The following is a 20517-nucleotide window of genomic DNA, read 5'->3' as shown; positions in this document are numbered from 1 at the left end:
AGGAAACCTTTTTATTACATGTTATCGACTGAAATTTATTTATATTTTATAATTTAAAAGATTATATAAGTTTATATATATATTTATAGGCTAAACGATATAAAAATTTATATTGTTCCATAAATTAATGAATTCAGGGGTCTTGTACTGTATATATAAAATAATTTTTACATTGATTAATTGTTCTTTATTCCATTTATTATTGCAGTAATAAAAGTTATTAATTCACAAACCAAAATAATGTTTTGTTATTAATGATATAATTTTCCATCTTAGTGAATAATAAGAAATTTATAGCTGTAGTTTTAGAATCCTTTAGCCCACGCCTGATTATGCCACTAGAGGGAGAGATTTTTCTTTGTCCCTCTAGTGGCAAACTCTGAGTCAACCAGCAATGTAAATGTACAAAATTTCTCATTGCTTGGTTTGGCGTATGGAAACAGACTAAACATTAGTCAGTGATATCTGAAATGGTGCCGGCTAAAATAACAAGAGAAAAAGAAATAAATATTTCTCTTTAATTGATGTCAATTATTTTTGGCAGAGGTAAATATTTAAAAAATCGTTTAGAGTACACGAAGACAGAAGGATAATGATGACAGCTGAGAAGAACATCAAAGCTGGCAGCATTAGAGAATGCACAGTTGAAATTCTGCAAGCGTATCTGACTGAATGTGAACATGAAAGTCATTGTTTTTTCTGTTAAGGGGGGGGAATTATTTCAGCAACGTTTCTCTATTTCTCTCTCTGCTTCAGACGGCGCCAGCTTTCACAGTTCTCTCGAACCTATTCTGCTTTCTTTAAAATCATTGCGCTCCTTATTAAATAAGGAACTTTGACCTACTTATAAATAATGTTTTTTTAGCGAAATGAAGACTTCTTTGAGTTATCCTGATAGTGATGAGTGGATGATAAGTTTATGTTCCTATAAATGTTTGAAATTAAGTGTTTCACATGGTCTCTGCAAAATAATACTTACCTTGACTTGTCCAGAACTTTACAAAGTGGGTGTCGCATCATGTCCCAAAGGGTGTCACTAAATTTTGGCATCATATCAACGCTGTTTTTATTATGCGTCCCGTTGCATTTGCCATCAACTTCAAAGATAAGAAACAGAAAGGGAGAGGTGTCGAATGATTATAAAACTATAGATAGGGTGTCAAATTATTTTTGCCACATACATAGGGTATCGGCGTCAAAAAAGTTTGGAAAGCATTAGACATGGACATTAATTGGGTCTTTGTCTGAGGACTAAAGAAATGGGAAATGGCTTTTCTTACAACGAAGTTTCCGTGGTGTAGTGGTTATCACGTGCGCCTCACACGCGCAAGGTCCTCGGTTCGATCCCGCGCGGAAACAGAGTGCATTTTTTTTCCCCCTCTCCTTTTCAAATTGATATCCTTTTCATTTTTATTTATTTTTCTCGTGAAACTGCACAGTATATGCAACAGTGGCGAAACTATGGCTGCTCGGGTTCCCTCTCCCCTCAGTGGCCTGTTTTGTTGTATGGTAGTTTCGCCACTTATGTGCAACACTATATGTTGCATGTAAAATTTTACGAAACCCGAACGTGTTTCAGGTTAATGGAAGAAAAGGTAACGCGTATACGCGATATGACTGATATGTATGATAAACAGGAACAGCGTTCTGTTTCTCTCCTGTCCATTCTGATCCATGGATAAAAGATGGATCTAAAATTTAAAACTAGATAAATATAAGTACTGTATACCTGAACACACACGTGTTTCAAGTGGTACAGCATTTTCATGGTCTTAATGAGTAACGTGCTTTCATATAAGGTTAATGGAGTTATGGCAGTTATGGCTTCGAAAATTAGTTTGTTTCATTTAACTGTTTCTTAGCCGTCTCATTTCTGGTGTTAGTTGTATTGCGTCCGAAAACAATATTATTACATTAACACATTGTCGCTACTAGAAAAGCCCTTCACTCATATACATGATGGTTATAGAGTTCTTCTCACTTTTAAAAATTAAAAACACAAAAACAACGATGTTTCCGTGGTGTAGTGGTTATCACGTGCGCCTCATACGCCCAAAGTCTTCGGTTCGATCCCGAGCCGAAACAGGCTGAGTTTTGGCCCCCGTGGGTAGCATAGTTGGAAGGATCGCTGTCTTTTCCCACACCGGATGGAAAAGAGCTGAATTGGACTCCCGTAGACGAGGGGAGGAATTTTCGTCGGCCTCTTTCACAATGTGGCCGAGTTAGTCGGTTTCAGGCGAGGGTAGCATGGTTTTTCTCCCGAAAACTCGAGGTTTTCATCTAGCAAACAGAAGATCGACCTCAGAACACACGCAATTTATAGACAATATACACAGAACAATATGGTCTTAGTCGCTGATGCTCCTAAAACCCTACTCCAACAAAAATAACAACTCAAAAACTTATAAGTCGTTTCGAAAAACGGTTTGCATTGAAATAGAAATTGGGGGTTGAAAAGTTTTTAGTTCAATATAGATCGCAAAGGTTTTCATGAAAGAAAATACTGTCAATCTGTGCCGTGACTCTTCTTGTGTGTTCACAGAAAATTTCAGGTTTTTAACTATATTCTTTTCCTTTACGGAGGGTGTTGAATTGTGGAAGGTGAAAGAATGAAGATGGCGACTGTTGAAAGAATCAAACATCGTGCAGTCCTCGAGTACCTTCAATTTAAGGGAATGTCGCCGAAAGAAATTCATGATGATATACAGCAATCATTAGGGAATCTTGTCATTCATACTCCTCAGTCAAAAACTGGGATGCAGTATTTAAGCGTAGACGAGACAATGTTGAAGATGGATCCCACAGTGGGAGACCTATTATCGTCTCGACACCGGCAAATGTGGATGCCATTCATGACCTGATCATGCAAGACTGCAGAATAACATCGAAGCACATTGAAACAACATTCAACATCTCCCATGAGCGAGGGCACGATATTGTGGTGAATGTTTTAGGAATGAAAGGGAGTTTATTCTAGGTAAGTCCCTAGCACTGAATGCAGATCAGATGCGTGAAAGAATGAGGTGTTTTCATGAGATTGTGCAGCATTTTGAAGCTAATGAAGTTCAGTTTTTTGGGTGCGGTATACCAATATGTACGAAACATGGGGCAGCACTTCGACCCTAAAACAAAAGAACATTCGAAACAGTGGAAGCGTCCCACTTGCTGCCCTCCTAGAAGTTTTGAGCGCAGAATTCGGAAAGTCATGGCATCCGTCTTCTGGGATGCAGAAGTGGTTATCATGGTTGATTGCCTGGAACGAAGCGCCACTATCAATGTCGAGTATTATTTTAACCTACTGAGACATTGGTTATTGAGGATTGAGGCTCAAAAGGCGAGGGAAATTTACCAAAGGAGTCATCTTGCATCAAGACAATGCACAAACGCTGTGTGCACCTGCGCAGATAATGTTTGGTACTCAAGAACACTGCGTGACTGTCGGTTCGAGCTATTACAGCATCCACCTACTCAACAGATCTGGCTCTATTGGACAGGTATTTCGAACGAACGGAGGGGTGAAATGGGAGTGGGTTTTTTTTTTTTTTTTTTTTTTGGCTGATGCTGAATAAGCTTGCTTTCTTGCATCATATGCCTCTGCTAATGCTAATGCTAATGCTATTAGACTATTTTCTATATCCAAATCTCAAAAAGGACTTGAAAGAACAGAAATTCGATAGTGACAATGCTGTGATGGATGCAAGCAACAACTGGTTAGAGTCAAAATGTTCTGAATTTTTTTTTAGTGGATTACGAAAACTAGTGGATCGTGCCAGAAAGTGCATTGACTTAAGGGCGGACTACTTTGAAAAATAAATGGGTTTTCACTACTTTCCAGCATTCCTTCTATGAGAAGCTAGAAACCTTTAAACCTCCCCTCGTATGTGAAAGAATTTTAAACAATTAAAACTTAGTTCAAAATTTTACCACCGGGGGTTAGGCGATTATTCACTCCAGTAAATAAATTAACTTTTGCTCTCGTGATAAAAACGAAAGATCTGTGATCGGAGAATGGGAATGTTTGTCTTGTCGTTGGGTCGTATTCTTCGTCTTCATGATAAAAAAAAAGCTTGAAACTAACGGTAACTTAAGTGACCAGTTGTAATCTAATTCGTTTTATAACGTCTAAAAACAAAATACTTTTCGTTAAACTTTATTACAAGGACAGCAAAAGTGTTATCACGTTATTACAGGCCATAGAGGGTATCAAAGAGAGAAAAATGTCCCAGGGCCTGGATATTGTAAGGCGTTTCGAAGCAGGTTGTCTAACTCCTAAGCCTAGAAATTGTCGTCTGTCAACATCACAAAAAGTAATTCAAAGAACTGATGAGGTGCAAAAGCAACAACTAGTTCAGAATTGAAGAAATCAATCTGTTGAAAGGTAGTGAAAAATTCCATTGGAAATTCTGAAGGCAGCAATGAAGAACAGTGCTCTGTCTTGATTGCTCGTTAAAAAAATAATAAACCGACACGGGGGAGATTTGAAGGTCAATAAAGGTTGGTGAAAAATTTATCTGAATGTTATTTTCTAAATTATCACTTTGTGCGACTTCCTGATGGTCAAAATTCGAACAAAATTTTCACTGTTTAATAAAGTTCCAACATATACTGATCACAATGCGAAAACCGCTCTAAGATACTATCTATAATCTTCGAGTTATTAATTTTCAAAAGGGGAAAAGGACTTCACAACCATTCTGCATCTGTAGGTCCTAAATCAAGAACTTAGCCGTATCAAACAATCTTTAACTGATTTGACAGCTGCAGCATAATCAAAGATGGAATAATACCTTTATTTTCAGATAACCGGCTATGATGACTCCTGTAGTAGACCTCCAATGCATGGTTAGATTTACCCGATTTTTTTTTCTTTTTTTTAATAACCTGGCATCGTATTACTGGGGGGGGGCGAGATTTCGAAAGTTTGTAAACTATCTGTTCTGTTAATAAATAAATAAAATGATTGTTTTATACTCCGTGACAACCATATAAAGTGAAAGTAGTGAAAGATTGAGAATTTGAGAAATTTTTTTTTTACGTAGCGTTGAGCAAACTAAGTTTGCTACTTAGTGCATTGATCTCATATTATGGAGGCACCCCCGGCCACAAGTTGCCTTGGTATTGCACTTCTCTAAATAAAACGCACTGCTCCAGTGGCTAAGTGTATTGCTGTTTTATTTAAAGTGTTTTCTACTGCCCAGACTCAAGTTCGACTCTGTTTCTTGTATCCAAGGTTGGATGTTAATCTGTTGGATGGAAGAAACAACTTCAACATTATTTAGTCCTCATGGGATTCTCCGATTCCTTGAGGATTAAATTTGATCCAGTTTATGTAGTAGCCTCTCACGAGAGGATATTATATAAACTGGAGCAAATTGGGATTGCTCCTAAGATCTTTCATTGGATCAGACTATCTGAAAATAGGAGAGAGAATAGTCATAAATAACCATTCCGCAGAATGGACCGTTATAGAAAGTAGAATCCCTCAGGGATCATTACGGGGACCACTCCTGTTTCTAAACTCCCCTGACGACATTAACGAGGGAATGCGGGCAAATCGTCAAAGATTGCTGATGATTGGAGGATAGGAAGAGCTGTTAAAGACCAGAACCAGGCCATTATTAATGCTTCAAGATGAGTAAGATCGGCGGCAGTTATGCTCTGAAAAATGGCAGCTGAAGATTATACTGCGTGAAAGACATTATTAGGGATGACTAGTCAAAGATTTAAAACATTAAACCGACGTTACTGATGCAATTTTATGGAGACTGTTGAATTCCTGAAGTAGAAATTAGACAAAAGACACTTCTTTCCTACTAAAAGGCCAAATTAGATTGCTTGGAGAGGTTAAGACACCTGCTCAATTGTGTCTCGATAATGGATACTCAAAATTGGATCCGAAACATCGACAAGAATACAATTTTATTTTATGTACTGTGATTGCCTTTCTATAGGAAAAACACTGAGTGATCACTGAATTATAACCGCCTACCGAATACCGTGTTGGGCCACTGTTCGCACGAATAACAGCCGCTGTTCACCTAGGCATTGATGGCGTCAATGCCTAGGTGAACACTGTAGTCCGAAGACGTCCGTACGGATCTGCAACCATACTGCTTCCACGACTTTCCACAGAGCTGGAATAGATGACGGATAGCGTAGTTTTTTCTCTTGAAAATTTGGGTTTTTCGTCCAGCAAACAGAAAATCTACCATAGAACACACGCAATTTTAAATGTCTTTGCAGAATAAAACCTAGAAAACCAGGAAATATTAATAACTTTTATTGGGAAAGAAAACTCAAACAGTTTATAATAAAAAAGTTAGCAAACTTCTACATGGGTTCCTTTGGTGCAACGAAGAACGATACTCGATTTCAAACCGGGTTCGCTCCATCCAACATATCTGCACTGATGGTGGCAATTGCTTGCACGATATATGTAAATAAGGTGGCGATATTACACACCTTGGAATAAAATAAAATTATTATATTAGGGTCATCCGTAATTCATTACATAAACTAGTATTTGTATCTGTAAATTGTGTGTTCGCTGGTCGATTTGCCTGCTTTGCTGGACGAAAAAAATCCCAGTTTCCACACCTTGGAATAAGCCATGTCCTTCACACAACCCCAAAAGAAGAGATCTAAGAGAGTTATGTCAGCTGAACGAGGGGCCAATGGCATCTGTCCACGACGCCAATCCAACGGTAAGAGAACGTGTCGTTCAGAGCAGAGCACATCTGCAAGCTCCAATGAGGCGGTGCTCCATCTTGCTGAAAGATTATGTTGGGCTGTAGGTGTGCGATCTGAGAAATGCGTATTGTTTCAACGTGTCTAGGTATATGATTCCTGTAACGGTATCCTCCAAGAAGAAGAAGAATGGTCTGATAATCATGTTCTTCATAATACCACACCACACATTCATTTTTGGACTGTCTCGAATGTGCTCTTGGATACAGTGCGAGTTTTCAGAACCCCATATTGAACATTGCGTCGGTTAACCTTTCTCGAAACGTGAAATGTTGCCTCGTCAGGAAACATAATATGACTCAAGAAATCGTGGTTTTAGTCGATGCAATCAAGAATATCAATAGCGAAGTTTTGTCGCTGTGGTCTGTCAATCAGTTTCTTTAATCATTTGCAATTTATAGGCGTACAAATGCAGTCGCTTGTGGACGATCCTATGCAGAGTTGCACGGGGAATGTTCAATTCCCGTGATGCACGCCTGATTGATATCCGTGGACTGCGAACAAAAGCAGCAAATACCTTTCAAGTCACTCTTCTGAGAAGCTTTGACGACCTCCTCCATGTTGCTTTTGCACGCTACCGGTGTCAAAAATGTCCTGTACATCTCAGTATAGATTTTTGGTCATGTGCATCTTTGTTGAACACACATCTAAATTGAATTTGAATCGTGCATCCTCCCTACTTGACCACTCCGCTACGTCAGCAGAAATACTGATACTAATACTATTTCTGTCTATATCTGATCCAGAGGCAATGATAATTTTGATGCCCCTGAATTCTCGAGTATGTGGCCCCTTGTGCTTAAATCCACCGCTTGACTCAGATGTGATTGTGGTATTTGCCGAGTCCTGCGACTTCACTTTTATGTTTTATAACTGAAATTATTTTATGTTATTATGGAAATACCAACAGCCAATGGAGGATTTAAAAGTGTCAGTTAGGACTGTATAAAAATTGTAAGCTCCTGGATGCAAACAAGAAAATGTCAACCAATCGTTTACGAGTACATAAGAAAATTCTGGTAATATTTCCTTTGGCGAAGTTGGATTAGGTTATGTTAAGAAATGGAAATTATTGGAAAATTTTGATCATCAGCAATATACTATGGTATTTTATGAAAAAGGAATAATGCCAACAGCGAATTTTGAATAGATAAAAGAATCTATTTTCTTGTTCCCGCCCGGGATCGAACCGGGGACCTTGCGCGTGTAAAGCGCATGTGATAACCACTACACCACGGGAACGCTGTGAAAGATTTTAAGTTATTTTGTATTCTTATTAAACTGTCAGAATTAGAGTTTAATTCGTTAAAATGGGAGGTTTTTGGCGCTCTAGTTTCCATTTTAAAATCCTTAAAATGCAAAGCAGAACACTAATAATTTTGGAATCAGTAAATCCTTGAGCTATAAGAGGCCACTTTTGCTGAAATTCCTCACACGATTTATTCAGTCGTGTGATTTCACTTTCGTGAAAGAACCAAAGAACAATGAAGGATTTAAAAGTTTCGGTTAAGACTCTGCGAAAATTATTAAGTGCCCACATGCAAATATGTAAATATTGATCCTCTCCACTTCATAAAAAAGTGGAGAGGATCAACATTAATGGTCTAAGGAATAACATCTCGCCAGATCCCATTATTTATAACTTTTAAATAATAACTAAGATCTGAATATTCCTATTCGATGTACAGTTGATCCCCCTATTCTTCCCTCTCAACGACACTACCATTTATGTAGTCTCTGAGAGCTGGCGCCTGAATGTGGTCGCTTCCGAGCTTTCATATTTCTGTCAAAGAAACAATAGATATTCAACATTTTGGGCAATCAGGCAGGAGGAAACAGATTACCATAAAGTATCACTAATTTGCCGATATATAACAAGATGTCTTATGTTTATTCCTCTATACGCTTCAACGATCTGGTCCTCGTACCGGCATACCATAAAGAAAAGATATTTTGCATTGAATATTGAATCCTAAGAGGGCTAAACCAGTTAGGAGGAAGCCATTCACCATAACTCGATTGATATTACATGCCAACATGCCGCAGTCCCAGGTTCGCGTCGCGTGGAATCAAAGAATCCTCTTCTTCCCTTAAAGATTAAAATTAATCTTGCCTACCTCATATTTCTAGGGAAACACCATAAAATACTTTAATGAATTTCAAATGGATCGCCACAAATTAACTGAAAATAAAACTCATAGAAGAAAAACCTATGAGAATCTGTATCCCAGCTCTGCTTAACTCATATCTAAACCATAAGAGGATACCTAACAATGAAGAATTCTAGCTTGTAAACTGTACAGGAGATTAATGTACAAAGCAATAAACTGAATAAATAACATTAACATGTTGTATGATTTAGTTGTACAGATGAATTTTCAAAGTCACCACGAGCATCTGTGACATGCTCTGTTATTGGTGAGAAACATTCCACTGCAACAGCATGGATGTCTTCAGATAACTGCGTTTATCGATGTGCTCCACGATCCCCAGACCAAGATAGTGGATACAGTTATCATTCATCCATGCAGTGCAGAAAAGGTTTGGGTTCGATTCCCGTGCAGAGGTAAGAAATCTGTGGGCTTGTTCTACGCCACTGCCGAGTTTAAATCGTCATCAGTTTAAATAATCACCAAATGCTGGGTGCTTAGTAGGCAAATAACCCAGAATACTGCTGCTCCAGTATTCCGGGAAAGTCATGTGACTGAGGGATCTTCCAGTGGAGTGTCCCTCAGTCACATGAGCAGTCTCAGGATTTTCTAAAGGTGGAAGGTAGGGGCTAAAGCAGTGTTTCGGGGAATTATTAAGCTTTAATTAACATTCAGCAGTAAAAAAAAATCTACATTATTTTGATCATAAGGGAAGAGGCTATAGCCTCTTAATCCCTATCTATAACCGCCCCTGCTCAGTGATGGCTCAGAGCCAATCCAGCCTTAGCGACTACAGGAACTCTCTTTTCGAACTAATGTTCAAATAATATATAAAATATAATAAGTAAAACATTTTGTATATTATAAAAGTTCTCGAGAGATATATATAATCTACTATAATAATAATAAAATAGGATAATAATTCGCAGCATTTATAAGAAAAGGGTTAAAAATCCATGGGAAACGAAATGTGAGAGAGAGAGAAGGAAAAATATTGTTTCCGCTCAGGATCGAACTGAGGACCTTGCGCGTGTAAAGCGCACGTGATAACCACTACACCACGGAAACATTTTCTCTAGAGTTCCCTTACCAGGATGTAGATAGTAAAATTATATTGGAAGGTAAGGCCGATATTTTCTAATTACCGTATTTTCGTACTATAAGACGCACCGCTTTAGATCCTAAAAGTATATAATCCCAAAAATTCACTGCTATCAAATTTTTCATTATCGATGCTATGATTCTGATTTTTGCTTTCTTTTTAAAGAGGGCGTCATCTTTAGTACCAACAAGAGCGTTGCTGATTCTACTTTTCTGGTTCCAGTTTAGTTCCAATATATTTTAGATTAGTATTTCTTATTGCCCCCCTACGTAGTCGAGTTGTCTACAGATAAATACGAATACTTCTCATAGTTTTGATCTCACCCATGTTTGGAGAAGCCTCAGTGATTTAGGGGTCCTCTTTGATACCAAACTAGGATTCAACCATCGCATTGACAAACTTCTCAATCGCGCTGCATGCCTCAAGTGGAAAATCATCTGCATTGCATCTCAGATAAGGCCCTAACAACGATATGTTAAGTCTATTGTTTACCTCCCCCCCTCACTACTTTATGCCTGTGATCTGGGCTTCGTTCGCAACGACCATTATCAAACAGATTTCTGCAGAAGGGTTCATGCTCCTCAAGGTTGGGCAAGATACTAGTGGGAGGAATTAATAATGTGTTCTGACACGGTCCTGCTGTGTCAGCAGCACATTTAGGTGAATTAAGTCAAGTCATTTTAGGTGAATGTAGTGGGTTTTTGAATTGCATGCAATTGATGCTCTAATCCGCATTCTTTAATTCTCTTAATTGCTCTTCGTATGTTTGACCAGGTACGATGTATTGTGTTTTAAAAGCAGTGGTGTCGAAAGTCACCAGGGCTTTAAAGAATTAACTTTGTTAAAAGAAAATGTACCCCTTTCAAACAGTCCTTCTTTCTTTTGTGAATATCGCACCAAAGCCATCAGACCAGACTAACGTACATTAATTATGAAACACATCACAAAAAAAATGAGGCTCGCTCTCTCTTTTTCTTTTTTTCTCTCAGAAAACTTCAGCCATGAAAACATTGAAGAGTTCCTCCCTCCCTGACAACAACATTCCTGAGCTTACTCACACACGTGCTGAACCAAAGGAGAAGTCATCCAAGGATGATGTCAGTTACCGTGAGACACCCACGCTTAGTGTTGCCAGATTTGGCCAACGAAAAAAAAAAAAAAAAAAAAAAAAATGAGAGAGCGTTTCCGATTTTGAAGGAAAACAATAAAAAATAATTGCTGGTTTCCGATTCAGTTACCAAACCAGTTAACAGTCTCCACCCTAAAAAAAAAAAAAAAAAAAAAAAAAAAAACGGTTGACTTAAAAACCAAGCTAATAAAATACCGTATAGCAAAAATAGTTCACGGCTTACAACCACACGAGATCTACTAGGTTACCTGAAGGGGAAAGCGTGGAATAGTTCAACGTATGGGAATACACTGAAAGGACAGAATTCATTGGATACCTGGTTACTGGGCAACGCGACGCTGTCACTTCTCTCGCTAGTGGATGAACCCACCGCTTGGCAGGTATATAGGTACACTGCATTCACGTAGACAGACGGTAATTCGATGTCAGTGTGGATTAACGTCGTGAGTTAACCGACTTTGAAAGAGGGATGATAGTGGGTGCCGGACGCATAGGTCACTCTATCGCGGAGGTGGTACAGAAATTGCACTATCCCCGTTCGACAGTATCAAGAGTGTATCGGGAATACGCCATTTCTAGAATAACATCTCATCGTGGACAGCGCTGTGGGCGGAGAAAGGTGGTGGATGAACGTGGCCGTCTGTTTCGCATTGTTTCACCCAACCGGAGAGCGACAGTGGCACAAATCACCGCCGACTTCAACGAGGGAGGTGCCAGAAACGTCTCCACCAAAACCATCAGGTGATCATTAGTCGCAATAGGAGCTGCCGACCCGTCAGAGTCCCATTGTTAACACCACGATACAGCACTCTACGCCTCAACTGGGCGAAAGAATATTGGCACTGGATCTTGGATGATTGGAGATGGGTCTCCTGGTCCGATGACTTCTGTTTCCAGTTATTTCGTGCGGACAGGAGGTTGTGTATCTGGCGGAAACCGCACGAAACTATACACCGTCATATCAACGAGGAACTGTTCAGGCAGGTGGAAGGATGGGTGGTAATGGTCTGGAGCGTGGACAACTGGCACACATTGGGAACTCTCGTACGTCTAGACGCATCTCTGAACGGTCCAGGTTACGTATTCATCCTTGAAGACCATCTGCATCCTTTCATGATCATCGTTCACCCAGGGCAATGGACTCTTCCAGCAGGACAATGCGCCTCCCCACAGAGCCATGGTGACTAGAATATGGTTCGAAGAGCATTCCACAGATTTTACCACCATGGAATGGCCTCCTCGTTCACCGGACATCACCGGAGCATCTTTGGGATGCTGTGGAAAGGTCCATTCGAGCTTTGGGTCCTCCACCCAGGAATGCGACGGAATTATGGACAGCGGTGCAGCAAACATGGATGGAAATACCCGTGGGACACTTTCGTGAACTAGTGGACTCAATGCTTCGCCGTGTGATTGCCCTTATTCGAGTTATAGGTAGGCATCTCATGATTTCTGTCCACTCAGTGTATGGTGGTTTCGTCGCTTTCATTTGTTTGCAGAGGTCTCGGCCCTTGTACCGTCGATGAGTAAATGAATCAAAAGCCTTTTCTAAAGGCCTGTTCTATGGAGGCTGTACTGAGTTGATATAAGGGGAAGGAATTAGGGCTTTTTCCCATGAGCCATTCCTGGTTTATTGACCGACAACATGCATATCGGTCCATGACTTGTCCAGAAATAATACACCATTGGACAATATGGTCCAAGCAGCTCACACGCCTAAAACCCACCAATCACAAGATTAACATGCTCTTCAACCAACCAGAACCTGTTAAATTATGGTAATTGTATAATATTTATGTGCAATATGTATTGTTATTTTATTTGTTAAATAAAATAACCAAATTTATTTTATTTAACAAACTGCAGAGCATTTTTCATTTTATCATTTATGTAGGGTCCAAATACGCATTGAATCCTCCCTTTCGAAAGAGGCGTCAGATTATCTGAACTTTAATTAAGACCATCCTATCCCTTCTTCTTTACTTGTTGGTTTTTCCTTCTTCCTCTTTTATTTAATATTATTAAAATTGAATATAAATTATCGAAATTTGCATACAATTTCTTACAGAATTCGTTTGTAGGGAGTGAATTCCAAAGACACGGTTCATTTGCAGTGAAGGTGGGCGCAAATATATGGTTACGAACAAATTAGGCTCCCTCCTTCTTTCAATACTTCTAGTAAATATAGACAGGCCACTGGACCCCGTAACGCAGACAAAAATAAATACTCTGGAGTCCCGTTGTTTTCTTAACGTGCGTTTGTGCAGTCGAATTATTTATGGAATTGGTCTACAGGGGTCTAGGAGGGTTCATTCCTGGCACACTTCTTGTAATAAACTCTGTCACACTAGAATAACCTAACCATGGAACAAGAGCCAAGCGATCCCCTTCTCTCTGTCTCTTCGAGATAAACAGAACTTTGTAAGCGTACATCATCTTTATAAATTCGTTGTATAATTTGATTTTCTGCATAACAACTTAGAATGGACATTTACAATAAGACAGAAATTGAAAAAAGTTATGGTACTCTTTCGTATACCACTAGACATTGATTTATTGTGGTAGAACAGATATACTTTTAAAAAACAGAAGATAATTAAACTTGCTTGATATTTTTCTTTTTACCTGAGTAGAGTGGAACAGTTGTGGAAATTGGATTTTCTGAAACATTATCCTTTTGTCTGTTGACGTCAAGGATTAAAAAAGAAAGAAAGAAAGAGTTGCAGTGACACTCATTTTTATGTATTACTGGAGCAAGGCCGAAAATAATGATAAATGGGTGACAAATGTTAAAAACAAGATGGTACTTAGCGTCGCTGTGACTTGGTGCATCGAAATTATCCTGTCTGTGTCCTGAAATTATTGCACAGTCTAAAATAAAAGGAAACACGAACCAAAACACATGTTGATTACTTTTTAATGTCATTCTTCTAGTTCATCTGTACGCATGCACAGAGTTCTAAATTTTAAAAATAAATCGTGGACTGTACATAAAACTTGATTTGGCATGTCTCTAGTTCATTTGAACAACGCATTATTATTGCATGTTTTTCTCCAAAGAAGGTGTGAAAAGATTTGAAATTCATCAAAGGCGTCGACTGTATGTACTAACAGTCTTGCTTCAGTGTTCAGATGGTTCAAATTATCCAAGGAGCATCTCGAACGTGGGGAAAACGAAGTGCATAAAGAAAATTGAGCAGTTGCAGTCGATGTTGTGACAAAGTGTGTTGATTAACTCTTGTTGTAACGGAAGAGTAACAACCAGTGAATTAGCGTTAAAACTTGGCGTTAGTTTTCACATGATCCTTAACCTGAGATCATGGCTAGTGTCCAAGAAACCGTTTTAGAATGCCAGAGGAATATAATTAATGCTGATTAATACTTTAATGGTTTGAAAAAGTGTCTCTCTTAAACCATCTTTAAGAAGGAAGCAACCAAATCTTCTGTCCAAAGATGCTCGTTTTCTGCACAAGGTCCAAATATGGCTAGTCTGTCAATAAACCAACTGAACTGGGATGGGACATTGTTACCTAGGCGCCAGATTAGCGTGAGGCCTATTTCATCTTGACGTGATTTGATTGAGTTTATTGATATCCAAACAGACTCAAAAAAACCCAAAAAAACCTGAAGCTATTATATTAGGGTCATCCATAATTTCTTATACAGTATATGCCCATATATCTAATGTCTGTAAGTTGCATGTGTTCTCTGGTCGATTTGCCTGTTCTGTTGGACAAAAAAAAAACTTGCTATCTAAGCCTGAGACCGACTAACTCAGCCAATGAGTAAAAAAAGCCCATTAAAGTTCCTCGCGTCATCGAAGGGATTCGAACCCGGCTCTTTTCCATCCGGTGTGGGGCGGACGGTGACGATACCACTGTGCTATACGCGCAGACGTCCAGACAGACTGCCAGTGAGGTGAGGGTGACTGATACCTTGCACCTCGCAGTTACTTTAACTGGTTCCTATAAAGTACTGTTGTCTTAACTTTCCTCTGAGATGAATGGATGGTGCTAATCCTAGGGTATGATAGACTAATACTAGGGTACAATATTTCAAGTGAATTACATGTGAAATGGCAAATCAGGTATCCAAATTAATTTTGAAGGATAATTAATTGTCACCATCAAGTTGTATCAATACCTGATCAAATAGTTCCAGACTAAATTTATTTTAAAAAATAATATTCATATAAATTAATTAAACACGTCGTCTTGAATGAGTCAGCTGTTCCAATATTCCTCACGCCTTCTTTTTCAATGGGTTCTCAAATACCACTGGAATTTTTCTTTTTGATCAAACAGTCGTAAATCTAGAGGGCTGAAAGAGCAGGTAACCTGTTATCTTCTGTGGAAAGTAGATTTTACACCTTTATAAATAAACGAATAATTCCTTCGACTGTTGTTTTTTTTGTTTGGTAAAATAAATGGTAAAAGTAAAATAAAATAAAATAAAAACACACCGCAATAAATGATCGTATTAGCTTAAACTCTTTTACATTCAATACGCCATCGTGGGTAGAAAAGTTGGTAGACTCACCAACCTTCCCACAATGTTTATGGGTCCTTTTCACAACGTGGTTGACTTAGCCGGTCTCAGGCGAGGGTGGCCTGGTTTTTTTCTCCCGGAAACTCCGGATTTTCGTCTAGAAAACAGAAAATCGACCTCAGAACACAAGCAATTTACAGATAGTATATATGGAGCAATATGGCCTTAGGCTTAGAAGCTCCTAAAACTCTACAACCAACAACAACAACAATCGATACATGCAAAGCTTTTTTTATAACTAACAACAACATGTCAGCATCGAACATGTTGTTATCAATATCTAACAGTGTCATAAATAGGTTGGCAAACTAAAGACCGCTACTCAAGTACCCACTCTTCGAGCCATATGGCAACCCTGAGCTCATTCTATTATTATATTTAAACTGTCCTCAACAATTCTTTCTCGTTCATCCAATAAAAAGTTTATCTCTTTGAATAACAAACTTTCTTTCTTCTCTGTAAACAACCATAAAGTTTCTCGTTAGCGGGATAAAAAAACGTGCGACTGAGATTGTAATGGTTGCAGGTTTAACTGAACTAGGGAAAGACATGGATGGAAATACTACTAGGTAAAAAAATTAACTAAAAAGATTTTACTGCGTGAAATATTTAATTAGTTTATTGGTATTAAGGGACAAATTGATATCATTAGATCCAGACAGTCCCATTAACTAAATAAAATTGGCAATGCTTCTGATTTCTATGTTGAAATCCGTCCTTCAAGGCTGGATTTAGGAGAATAAAGTGTCATTTATTAAATTTTCTTTGGTGGTTGAAGTTCTGCGCGTGTTGTTGTAGAGTTTTAGGAGCATCAGCGACTGAGGCCTGGCTCCATGTATATCGTCTGTAAATTGAGTGTGTTTTGAGGTCGATTTTCTGTTTGCTGTAGGAAAATTCCGAGTTTCCGGGAGAAAAAACTATGTCGACTAACTGAGCCATGTTGTGAAAAAGGTATATAAAAATTCTTGCGCATGTAGCATGGTTATAGTCACCTTCTTTTTCACACCAGTGAAAAAAAGCTCAGTTTCTAACCCCGTTAATGACGCTAGGAACTTTTACGGGCTATTTTCACTCTATGGCTGAGTTAGTTGGTCTAAAGCGTGGACAGCATCTTCCCTTCCCTCCAGAAACTTGAGTTATTCATCCAGTAGCACAGGCAAATGGACCAGAAAACACACGCAGTTTATGGGCACAAGTTAGTTCCTGGGTGGCCGTAATATGACAAGTTTTTTTTTTTCACTTGGTTGAAGGTTTTTCATCACATAGTAGCTTTTATGTGAAAACTTCACGCTGTTGATAAGAATTTATAATTATCATAGAATTTTAATCGCTATTATAATTATTAATTAATATAATTGTTATTTTAATTTAATTTAAATGTTTTGAATAATTAAATAAATTTATCAAAAACCAAGGCAAATTTATGGTATTTGGCCATTGGTGCCAAACAATCAATTTACGTCATTAGTGATAGTGAATATGATTGAAAGAAACGAGTGAATTGAACTCATTGAGAGCTTAAAGTAATAATATTCTACAGCACTGTTTTGACTGTAGTTCGTTGCCTACGATTTGAACTTTAAGAAGAAGGAAGCTTAGTTTTGGCTTTGGGCCAACGAGTTTTCATTCATGCTCAGACTTCAGACAGTTTGTTCACTGTAATGCCAAAATTAAGTTTTCATAAGCTACAGGACAAAAACAAAAAGTCTCCTTTATAAATAAAGATATATCGCTCGTGAGTAACAGCTGAAAGAGGAGCATGTTGTAGATCCAGGAATTAATGAAATTAAATAGTAGAATTAATGAAAAATCTTAATTCTGATATTTAGGTGCTGTACTAGACCATAAAATTTTTAACGCGGTACATGACATTTTTAAACCATGATTTTGTTTTTTTACGTCAGTAGATATTTCCTTTTGTAGCAGTTTGTCAATGTGCAGTGACATTCAACAGTCCTTTAAACCTTATACCACTAGTGAAACTATCCACGATTCTTGTACCGAACTGGTCTCAGTAGGACTACTGCAAGCCTGCGAAAGTAGAACAGCACCAAAATAAACATTTGTACGCAGAATAAAATCCTGCTGACAACAGCATCACTACCAACTCTATGCTCATAAACACTAGAAAAGGGGACAGAAGCTACTTTTTTTTTTTGTCTTCTTGTTTTAAGGCCACTGAAATCAGAGAGTCTGGTCAGGACAAGATTTTTTTACTAAGCGTTAGATTATTTTACATAGGAGATGAAGGAAGAAATATCGTGAGGTGTCAGGAAACTGAGCATATTTCTGCACGCAGTTCTGTGGAGCGCAAGGAAATATTTCGAAGCTAATTAAGCTGTCCCATACTAAAAGGGCTTGCTGGGCTACTGGAAGCTGTCATAATCAAAGCCACACATTAATAAAATTAGCTATAGTCGGCCATCAGATGTGGTAAGGATGGGGAAAATTACGATCAGTACATGGAGGCATTGCTTAGCAGTAACTGGATTCTGAGCATTCACGATTTCACAGGAAGCAAACTTCCTCCTTTTGCATATGATGAGTTGGCCAACGGACACTAGTGTATGTACCTGCAGACAGTCTAGCTACAGCCCTGACAGGATCAGGATCTATCTTTCCTATGACGAACAGAATGGGAATAATCCTAATGCCATTGCAATTGCCAAACTATTGCCTTCCAATAAACATGATATGGACAACACCTGATGCGACACCGCTAATCGACATGAGCGTACCCCCAGTATGTCTGCTACTACACCTCCAGCATTCATAAGAAAAGGATGAAAGCCAATCGAGAAGGGGAATCACCTCCCTAACCTCCTGAACACATGAACTAATCACTTGGGACAAATAACTGCAGCTAAAGAGAAAAGGTTGCTTCCAAAAACTTTTGTGAGGCTTAATGTTAAAATCTTTAGAATCAATTCATCATAACACAAGTGATACTGGAATGCTGAAATCTCGCAAGTGGGACATCCTCATGAGAGAGAGAGAGAGAGAGAGAGAGAGAGAGAGAGAGAGAGAGAGAGAGAGAGAGAGAGAGAGAGAGTGTGGATAGCATTCACAAATGCTCCACATGAGATCAGGCTTGAGCATAGTGAGATGACAGAGATTGAAGTCGAAGTCCCCGACACATGCCAGGGGACGATTGCAAAAACTAAAGATTCAACTGAACTCACTACCAGCCTTCTATATGCACAAAAAAAAAAAAAAAAAAAAAAAAAAACTCTCATATTAGGGCCACCCAAGAACTAACTTATAAACTCATGTGTATTATGTCCATAAATTGCGCGTGTTCTCTGGTCGATTTGCTGCTTTTCTGGACCAAAAAGCCAGAGTTTCCGGGATAAAAAACCTGACACCGACAAATTCAACCATGAAGTGAAAAAAAAAGCCATATATGTTCATCGCTTCATTGACGAGCCCTGTTTTTTAAATTCGGTGTGAGGAAGATGATTATTTTAACCACTGTGCTACCCGCGAGTACAAGTACAGCAGCCTAATAGAATCTATACAACAGACAACGGTTAATCAGTCCGATTATCAAATACAAAGTATTCCAGTCAGATTAACGAATTGGAGTTGACAGTAAATTGAATTGCAAGACAGAAAAAGGCACCACATGCGGACAGATATCTATAACGACATAACGCACACGATGTTTCAAAATGCCCCTAGTATTAAAAATAAGCTAGAGACGACAAAAACCATTCTTCTCTCGGGCACAGGCGATTCTGTTAATTTCGCCCTCGTGGGTAGCACAGTTGGTAGAATTACCCTCTTCCCACATCATATGGAAAAGACCTGAGTTCGAATCCCTCCAATGACGCGAGGAATTTTTATGGGCCTTTTTGACAATGTGACTGAGTTAGTTGGTCTGAGGCGAGGTTAGCATAGTTTTTCTCCCGGAACTCGGGTTTTTCGTCCAGCAAGCAGCAAGTCGCCCACAGAACACACTGCAGTTTACAGACATTATATACGGCGAAATATTCCCGAAGTTGCTTATGCGCCTAAAACCAATCAACCGGCAGCTGTAGAATGTGGTGTGGTTGATTTGAATGATTATCATATGTGTTATCATACCCTACAGCATTTAGAAGTCTATGTCGCAGAACTCTAAAGGTACCACAACCGAGTTCTCAGTAGGTGTTCCTAATGAATAATTTTTCTGACTCGATCTGAGCAAACGTTGACATGAGATCATCCTATTTTGCATTCTTGTAATGCCAAACAACACGAAGTTGAGAATGGTCACGAGAGAAAGGCTCCATTGGAGAAGAGATCATAAAAGTAGTGATCTGAGGAGCTTAGAGGACTACTCACCTTGACCGCGTACTTTGAAGGGTTGTTTGTGAGAAAAAAGACCAAGCATGTTGGCTGCGTGGTTAGGATTGTCTGGTATTCTGGTAGGTAAATGAACAATCGTTTTTTATACTTTTCGATGGACCTTGGCCAGAAACGCGGGTTTAGAATTTCATTATTACAGCAATGAAACTAATTGGTACTCATCAATGGACTCTTCGTTAATTTTTGTAGTACATATTCAATCGTAATAGTGGCCACATACATTGGGACAATGCCAGTTGATGATATAACTATCGTACTAGCCTCGAGAACCTAATTGGATTCTTCTTAAAGATAATGAAGTGCTTAAAGAGCGACGAATACTATATAACATAGTCATCTTTTTGTATAGCTGGTGATTTTACCAAGCCATGTATGTATCGTTAGCTTCCTCAGTTAGGCTTGTTTAGTTTATGGATATTTTGTCTAGGACTTAAAAATTTATAAATATGCCACTGAAGCCATCTGCTAAGGTCAGCCTGTTAGAGATACCT

General features: G+C 38.7%; 1 protein-coding gene and 3 non-coding genes across 4 annotated transcripts in view; 1 reads left to right on the top strand and 3 right to left on the bottom strand.

Moving 5' to 3' along the window:
• The window catches only part of LOC150088961 (potassium channel subfamily K member 18-like), a 69327-nt gene that overhangs the window by 30990 nt on the left and 17820 nt on the right, over window positions 1-20517 (bottom strand). The gene's annotated exons all lie outside the window — the stretch shown is intronic.
• On the top strand, window positions 1287-1359 carry TRNAV-CAC (transfer RNA valine (anticodon CAC)). Its single transcript has one exon. It is a non-coding gene; the product is annotated as a tRNA-Val (tRNA).
• Window positions 7917-7989, bottom strand: TRNAV-UAC (transfer RNA valine (anticodon UAC)). Its single transcript has one exon. It is a non-coding gene; the product is annotated as a tRNA-Val (tRNA).
• Window positions 9893-9965, bottom strand: TRNAV-UAC (transfer RNA valine (anticodon UAC)). The gene has a single exon. It is a non-coding gene; the product is annotated as a tRNA-Val (tRNA).

This window comes from Mastigoproctus giganteus, chromosome 3 (genome assembly GCF_048544385.1).
Source record: "Mastigoproctus giganteus isolate SK-2022 chromosome 3, ASM4854438v1, whole genome shotgun sequence".
Classification (NCBI taxonomy): Eukaryota; Metazoa; Arthropoda; class Arachnida; order Uropygi; family Thelyphonidae; genus Mastigoproctus; species Mastigoproctus giganteus.
This window is presented reverse-complemented; position numbering and strand designations above follow the sequence as displayed.